Source organism: Coenobita brevimanus, chromosome 109 (assembly GCF_032717465.1).
Source record: "Coenobita brevimanus isolate Jiangsu-jjx chromosome 109, ASM3271746v2, whole genome shotgun sequence".
Lineage (NCBI taxonomy): Eukaryota > Metazoa > Arthropoda > Malacostraca > Decapoda > Coenobitidae > Coenobita > Coenobita brevimanus.
This window is the reverse complement of record NC_137062.1, coordinates 12,953,307-12,962,483: the sequence shown is the minus strand read 5'-3', so window position 1 is coordinate 12,962,483 and position 9,177 is coordinate 12,953,307.

Below are 9,177 nucleotides of genomic sequence, written 5' to 3'. Positions count from 1 at the left end.
TTTTAGTAATACGACGTCTAAGAGACATGGAACTGTTAAACCTGACGAGCTATCACCGAAAATTTATACCCACATAAGAGAAACATACAGCCATCAAACAGAACACCTCCGTGCTTTACCGTTAATATTACTTAAGTCTTGGGAGAAAGATATCATCTACAGAAATTTATATATATATATATATATATATATATATATATATTGTTACGGAACAGAGAAAGATAACGTACACTTTAAGTGAGAATACGAAGAGTCACTACTGTCCCGTAAAGTTCCAGGTTCAAAACAAAAGAGTTAGGTAAAACTACAAGTTAAAGTTTAATGCTCAAACTAACAACAAAACATTCAGGACTCATAAGGATAATGTAATGGCAAAAACAGGTTAAATATATGGTTAACTGCAATAGCCTCTATTAACACGAAATTAGCAAGAGTAAATTTATCTAAGTCAGCCCTGATAAAATGAGATACCAGATAATACTCAGTGAATGCCAGATAAATTATTACAGATACAAACTATTATCAAAAATGACTGACAAAGAACCCTACATCAATTACAAACTTCACTAGGCCTACAAATTAAACTTATGCTATACAGTACAAGAAAAAAATACAACAGTTATACTCAAATTACACACAGCTGCTAGATGTTTGGAGATTTCTTGAGCACTCACAATAATAATATCTGTACAGGGGAGGACAGAGATGTGAACAAAATGAGGAGCAGATCTAAGTGGCAATGATGCAGAGACTGAGCTCATTATATAGGGGCCAGCAGAGCCTGATACAACTTGTAATAAGGACGCGCAAATGAAGCCATGGGGACATAGAGTTGACAATCCCGCTCTGGACAACAGAGAGAACGACTTACTCTACTATAACGGTAGAAGGGGGGGACTGAGGCAGAACACGCTCGTGATCAAACATGCAGCATACTATGCGTTAAAATTACACAAAGGATGATGAAATCATAGGCTATGTAACACCTCCCCACAAAGAAAAAAGAAATTTACAAAGGAAATTTCTTATTACTCTAAAACAATCTGTATAAGGCATTACAGACCATGCAAAGGTCTTTCCTAATGTTACAAAACATGAGATCTCCCTAGCACGTTCAGTCATAGGTACTTGCCAGTATCCCTTTAACAAATCAAGCTTACTTATGTACCTAGCCTTTCCGATCTTGTCTATGCAATCTTCCACACGAGGGAGAGGGTAAGTGTCTGTTTTGGTTATCTGATTAACACGTCTGTAGTCGATGCAAAACCTCTGTGACCCACCTGGCTTAGGGACTAGAGTGACAGGAGAACTCCACTCGCTCTGACAGGGCTCAATCATCTTGTGGTCCAACAGGTAGCCAAGCTCCTTCTGGATGAGAGGAACTTTCACTGGGTTCACACGGTAAGGAGGCAATTTAATTGGCTTTGCGTCTCCAACATCGACATCATGCATCAACACAGTGGTTCTTCCTGGAGTGGCACGGAACACTTGCGGGTACTCCTGCAGTAACGCCGAAAACTCCTGCCTTTCCTTGGGTGGTAGATGAGAAAGCTTAGTCTGGAGATCATTCATGATATCAGGATTCTTCCCCAAACTATCACTCAGGCTCATACTGCATGGGAGAGCTTCACTTGCAGACTCGGGTGGAACAGCTACAGTGCAGACTGGATTATTTTCGTCCCGCCTGTGATATAACTTTAGCATGTTGATGTGACATAGTTGCTTGCTCTTTCTACGATCTGGTGTGGCGATGACATAGCTGACATCACTGAGTTTCTTCTCCACGAAATAAGGACCACTAAACTTGGCTTGAAGAGGTTGCCCATGAACTGGTAGCAGAATCAAAACCTGATCTCCTGGCTGAAAGTGGCGTAACCTGGACTTCTTATCATACCAAGTCTTCATCTTCTCCTGAGCAGCTCCTAAATTCTCTCTCGCCAGCTGTAAAGCAGTGGACAGCCGTTCTTTGAACTTCATCACATACTCCAGCAGGTTGACGTCATCTTCCTCCGACAGCCAGCATTCCTTGAGTAACTTAAGGGGTCCTCTTACTTCATGGCCAAACAGTAGTTCAAAAGGTGAGAAGCCCAGTGATTCATTTGGAGATTCTCTTGCAGCAAACACAACGAATGGAAGACCTTTATCCCAGTCTTTCTGATGTTCCAAACAGTATTTCTTGAGCATCGATTTGAGTGTTTGATGATATCTCTCCAACGCTCCTTGGGTCTGGGGATGGTAAGCTGAAGACGTGATCTGGGTGATGCCCAACTCTTTCAGAGACTGCTTGAAAACGTTTGACATGAAATTACTTCCTCGGTCTGACTGTACCTCCTTGGGCAGACCAAACTTTGTGAAGAACCCTAGCATTTCCTTAACCACGTTCTTTGCTGAGATGTTTCTAAGTGGAATGGCTTCAGGATAACGAGTAGCCATATCAATCATGGTCAACACATAAGAAAATCCTGAAGAAGTCTTAGGAAGAGGGCCCACAATATCCACCAACACACGGGTGAAAGGCGCCTCAAAAGGAGGAATGGGAACTAGAGGTGCAACCTTTTCGGTCTGATTACACTTCCCCACAACTTGACAGGTGTGACAAGACTTACAATACCAGGAAACATCCCTGAAGATACCTGGCCAGTAGAAGTGTTTCAAAATGCGTGCCACAGTCTTCCTCACTCCAAGGTGTCCTTCCAAACTGGAATCATGAGCCACTCGAATGATATCCTGCCTACAAACACGAGGGATGACAACTTGATGTACAACCTCCCATTCACAGTCGGCTGATGCTGTTGGGGGTCTCCACTTCCTCATAAGTACTCCTGAGTTTACATAATAACAAGTAGAAGCACCGGCTGACTCTTCTTCACTGTAAGCAGAGTTAGCTAGACCTTTCAACTCAGGGTCAGCAACCTGCAACTCAACCAACTCTTGACGAGACAAATTATCAGCACTACGGGGTACTGCCTCATCTGGTGAGTGGTCCAAATTAGCAAGAAAAGTGTCAGCTAGGATAACATCATCATCATCATCATTATCCTCTAAATCACCAGTAACTTTAGACTTAGCCCTAGTGACAGCACATGCAGGGAACACATCAGGGACATCACAATCCTGGGACACAGCCACTGGCTCACTAGACAACTGAGGAGCTGGACACACTTGACTTCCACCAATATCATTTCCAAGTAAGAAAGTTACACCTGACATTGGGAGTGTCTCAACCAACCCAACCATAACGGAACCATTAACAAAACCAGACTCTAAATTCACTCTGCACAGAGGGACAGAGAAGTAATTATTCCCTACACCTTGTAAGATTACAGTTTCATCAGAGGAATTAACATTAGAGCCTAGAACACTGGTCAGCATATGGGATTGGCAAGCACCTGTATCACGATATATTTTAACTGATTTCCTGTCATTACTGTCCAGAGGACTGACAAAACCATCAAACAGGAAATTAGCACATGAACTCTTGAGAGTGTCACCCACGTTACTGCTCAAAAGAGGAGCTCCATCATGAGAATTTAAGTTACCCCTCAAAGCAGGTTCAGTTAACTCAGTTAATGAATTCTGGGAACTCTCAAGAGTGGACACTAGACCAATTGACCGAATATTTAAAGACTCCTTTTTGTTCACATCACGCTGTCTCCTGAAACATCTCTCCGTAGTATGACCAAGCTTACTACAATAAGTACATTTACTTTTCTGAAATCTAGAGGTGAAGCTGGTATTTACTTCCTGAGAAACATCATCCTTATTCTCTTTCCTGTTACCTGTACTCTGAGTAGAGGCAACGTACTTACTCTCAGCTTTCCCTTTTTCTCTAGAATATCTCTTGTGAGTGAGAACATACTCATCAGCTAAAACTGCAGCATCAGACAAATTATCTATTCTTTTCTCATCAAGATATAGGCTTACATCTTTACTAATACACCTTTTGAAATCCTCCAGCAAAATCATCTGCTTAAATTTACCAAAATCAGAATCCACATTCTTAGAATTTAACCACAGCTCTAACAAATCTTCTTTGATTTTTGCATACTCAACATGGGATTGCTTATCTTGCTTGTAAGTTGTCCTAAATTTTACTCTATAAGCTTCAGGAACAAGCTCATAGGCCTTAAGAATCAAGCTCTTAACTACATCATAATTATCAGACTGATCCTGAGGCAAAGATGCATAAGTCACTTGAGCTTTACCGGTGAGAACAGTTTGAAGGAGTACTGGCCAATACTCCTTAGGCCAATTAAAACCTGTAGCTACCCTCTCAAACAACTGAAAATACTTTGTTAAATCAGATTCATTAAAAGGAGGGACAAGTTTAACATTTTTAGTCACATCAAAATCATCAGAGCTAGATGATCCAGTTCCACCTTGTTTCATGCGGTACTCATGGTCTGCCTGAATCCTAGCAATTTCAACTTGTGCCTGAGCCTGTACCTGTGCCTCTTCAATACGAGCATTTGCCTCCTTAACATCAGCCTCCTTAGCACGTGCTTGAAATTCAGCTTCCTTCACACGAGCCTCCTGCAGGGCTAGCTGTAACTTAGCTAATTCAATCTGCGTTTGCTCATTTGGAGGAGTTACATTAAACAAGCTTTTATTAATCATGCCAACAATTTGATCTTTAGAATGATGAGAGTGAACTGCAATTCCCAATTGTTGAGCAACAAGCTTAAGTTCATTCTTTGTTCTGTTTTCTATATCACACACTGTTTGCACATTTGACAAAAAATCTTTGGCTTCATCAAGTGTAGAAATAGTAGCCATCATGAATATATCACAGTCACAAAATATCAAGCAATATCCTTATGATAATATCCTGAATATCCTGATATGAGGTCGCCAAATTTATGTTACGGAACAGAGAAAGATAACGTACACTTTAAGTGAGAATACGAAGAGTCACTACTGTCCCGTAAAGTTCCAGGTTCAAAACAAAAGAGTTAGGTAAAATTACAAGTTAAAGTTTAATGCTCAAACTAACAACAAAACATTCAGGGCTCATAAGGATAATGTAATGGCAAAAAACAGGTTAAATATATGGTTAACTGCAATAGCCTCTATTAACACGAAATTAGCAAGAGTAAATTTATCTAAGTCAGCCCTGATAAAATGAGATACCAGATAATACTCAGTGAATGGCAGATAAATTATTACAGATACAAACTATTATCTCTCTTAGGATTTAGTATAGGTTAGCGATTTGTCTGTTAGGTGGTTAGTTTTAGGGTCTTTAGATTAGGTATTTTGTTTATAAGTAATATAAGGTTAAAAATATAAAAAATATATAAAAATAATAAAAATAAAACTACAAAAAAATAATAAAATAAAAATTATTATATATATATGTACGTGTGCATGAAAGTGTGTATGTTCATATGCATGGATGTGTGTATGTATGTATGTATATATATATGTTTGTATATATATGTATATATGTGTCAATATATATACATATATATATATTTGCCTTAATGACCAGAGGCTTCGGCCTCAATGGTCGATAGGCAACAAAAAAAAAAAAAAAAAAAAAAAAACTATCAAAAATGACTGACAAAGAACCCTACATAAATTACAAACTTCACTAGGCCTACAAATTAAACTTATGCTATACAGTACAAGAAAAAAATACAACAGTTATACTCAAATTACACACAGCTGCTAGATGTTTGGAGATTTCTTGAGCACTCACAATAATAATATCTGTACAGGGGAGGACAGAGATGTGAACAAAATGAGGAGCAGATCTAAGTGGCAATGATGCAGAGACTGAGCTCATTATATAGGGGCCAGCAGAGCCTGATACAACTTGTAATAAGGACGCGCAAACGAAGCCATGGGGACATAGAGTTGACAATCCCGCTCTGGACAACAGAGAGAACGACTTACTCTACTATAACGGTAGAAGGGGGGGACTGAGGCAGAACACGCTCGTGATCAAACATGCAGCATACTGTGCGTTAAAATTACACAAAGGATGATGAAATCATAGGCTATGTAACAATATATATATATATATATATAATCAGTATGATACAAAGCAATACCACAGAATAAGGATATAAGTAAAAGAAGTTAATCCAGCAGACTAAACAACAACACGAAGTCAGCTTAACAGAAGAGAGTTCTAGAAACCCGAAGGTATTTTACAGCTATTAAGAAGCAGGAAGCACATAAAAATTAGAACTTTGATGTTAACTACAACAAACCTGAGAAATAACGAGAAATACTGCAGAAATTGACACAGCTCTGAATTATTTCCTTTGCTTAGTCTTCACTGCAGCATCTGGTAGCGTATGTTTGGCAAAATGGGTTGTGTTGATGAATACTGTACGTGCTGGTCGCTTATGACTATGTCATAAAATGAAAATGTGGTTCCTTTGTGGTTGAGTTATATATATATTAGACTTCTGGACGAGCGGTTTTTATATCTTGGGGTAGCTTCCCATTTGTCATGTAGTGACAGGAGAGGTAAAGAATAGTATGGGACTATTTTTATTTGTCTTGGAAATATTAACAAGTCTCTCACACAGAGCGAAGTATAGAGTCCCGCTAGCTATCTCTCTGTCTCGCTCTGGCTCCCTCTCTCTCTCTCTCTCTCTTTCTCTCTCTCTCTCTCTCTCTCAAGTAGCTAAGCCCTTTCTTTTTCTGACCTGCCTGTTCTAAGGCTTGTCTCCTTCTAAGCTCTCTTTCCTAAATTCTGGTGTAGCAGGGGTGTGTCACGTGTGTTCCTTGTGAGTGGAAAGTTCTAGCAGCCTGTGTGTGAGTATGTGTGTATGTGTGTGTATGGTCACTAGGTCTTTGTTCACGGTTGGACTGCTGACAACTAACTGCATCATCTCCTTACTGGCTACTTCGTAATCTGTCGTCAGCTTTTCCTCAGTGTAACTTGCAAGCTCATTTCCTTTTCCCAGGCTCGCATAGGGCTGTCTATCTATCTATTTATCTATCTATCTATTATGATTTGTAATTATAATACATTGCTCGGTCACGTGAAAATGGCGTACCATCGACAGTTAATAGTCCTAACATATTAATACATATTATATACACATTATAATGAACTTATAAGCTAATTAAGTGAAATACATAATAGTGTAAAAGTAACATAATTGTATGAATATTGTATACATATATTATTCATAGTAAATAGTGATTATTTAGTAATATTACATTTTAAACAAGTTGTATACATATTTGAATAAATGCATTAAAGTAAATTATTTAACTGTAATACAGTATGTACTTGGGTTATTATAGTGAAATGCATAATTGTGTTGGCCTTATAACTGTAGTTACATTTTGTTAATGTAACTGTTACATAAGTGTCTTGGCCCTATAATTGTAGTTAAAGTTACATAAAAGTTACATCTTGTTAATGCAACTGTTAATTGGCAAAGTGTAACACAATGCAATCGTTTGTCGTTACATAATTGTTACATATCGTTTGTAGTTACATAATTGTAGTTAAAGTTACATAAAAGTTACATCTTGTTAATGCAACTGTTACATAAATTGGTACATATTGTTTGTAGTTACATAATTGTAATAATTGCAGTCCTAACATATGCTGCGGTCGATGATAGTGATGATGTGTCATGCCACTTGCTTGTGGAGACAACAATTTGCTTTTTTTTGTTTGTAGTTTATGTGGTATTTTGGCATATGTAGTAACACTTACACTTATTTTCATTTGTTTGTTATGTGATCTTACTCTATTTCTCTTTTTTCTTTCTTACTTTTCTTTCTGTCTTTCTTTTTTTTTTTTGTATGTATTGATTTTCTATAGTTTGTTTTTCTTCGCTTGTGTACACTTTTTCTATGTTGTTCATGGTTGCATAATTACTGGCTAATTTCCTTGGGATACTTTTTTAAAGTTTAGTTTATATTGCACAGATATTATTGAAAATGATACTATATAGTCCCATATTTTGTTGTTTTATATAAAAAATATATATACATATATACAGTATTAACTATATACACTGATTTGTTGTTCACTTGTACCTATCGTGGGTAATATGTGTTTTTTTTTTTTTTTTTTTTTTTATGTGTCCGACTCTGGGCATAGGCTTCACAGCCTGCTATCAAGGCCCAGCAGTCCTCCTACATACCATACACCTCTACATGTCACCACTTCGGCGCTAACACCCACCGTCCATATTGAATACATGCTAGGGCTGTCTCATACAGGACTGGTGTATTGTGTGTCAGCACTGTGTGGAAATCATTGTCTTCACGATTGTGTTGAAGATGTTCACTCTTGCTAACGTCATTTGTGTTGGCCATTTTTTTTTTTTCTAGTTTACCTTGTAACTTAATTTATATGTTTCCACTAGGTAGCTTTAATTAATAAATGTTTAATACAGTTCTTTTAATCGCTCACTGAGTAACTGTGATGGTATATTTTCTTTATGACTTTGTAGATGTAATAATGCATAGTTGTATATATGAAACACGTATTTTATGTAGGTATAAATGGTAACACTCGTTGGTAGTAAATAAATGTTATAATAAATGAATGAATATATACAGTGTAGAATATTTATTGTTGGTGATTATTTAGTGTTTGAGTTATGCAGATAACTGAAGTAAGTATGTGTATTTAAGCTGTAACTATACAGCACGTTTTATATGTTTGTGCAGAAGCTTATTGTCTATCACTGTGTATTGTATAAATGAAGTAACTATGTAACTCACTAATTTTTACCGTGGAGGAAATGGTGTGAGTGGTGTTGCATGTGGTGATAGCGTTGTCCTTCACGGGTTGGTTAACGTGTTGTCGTCTCAGCACATGGTGACGTCGGCTTCCCACACTGGTAGCTGTGGTGAATACTGAGTAGCGATGCTTAAGCTGGGTGAAGAAAGGTAAGTAAGTCGCGTTATAAATGTGGCTCTGGTGTTTTGCTGCGTGTCTTGACCTCTGCGTCAGGCGTAGGCGGGAGTGAGTGGTGGGGGATTTTGTGTGCTTGTTGCTTTGGTCTTTCCTCTTCTTTACTTGCTTTGTTTTATATTCTTCTTGTTGCTGCTTGAAGTTACGTGAAGATTATAGAGTTGTTTTGTAGACTTGTAGGCTATTTGCATTGTAGGCTGTATTTTGTAGGAATCACTGTAGAACTGAAGCTAATCTTGTAGAGTCTCGCCTGCTTTTGTAGAAATTTGCTTTTG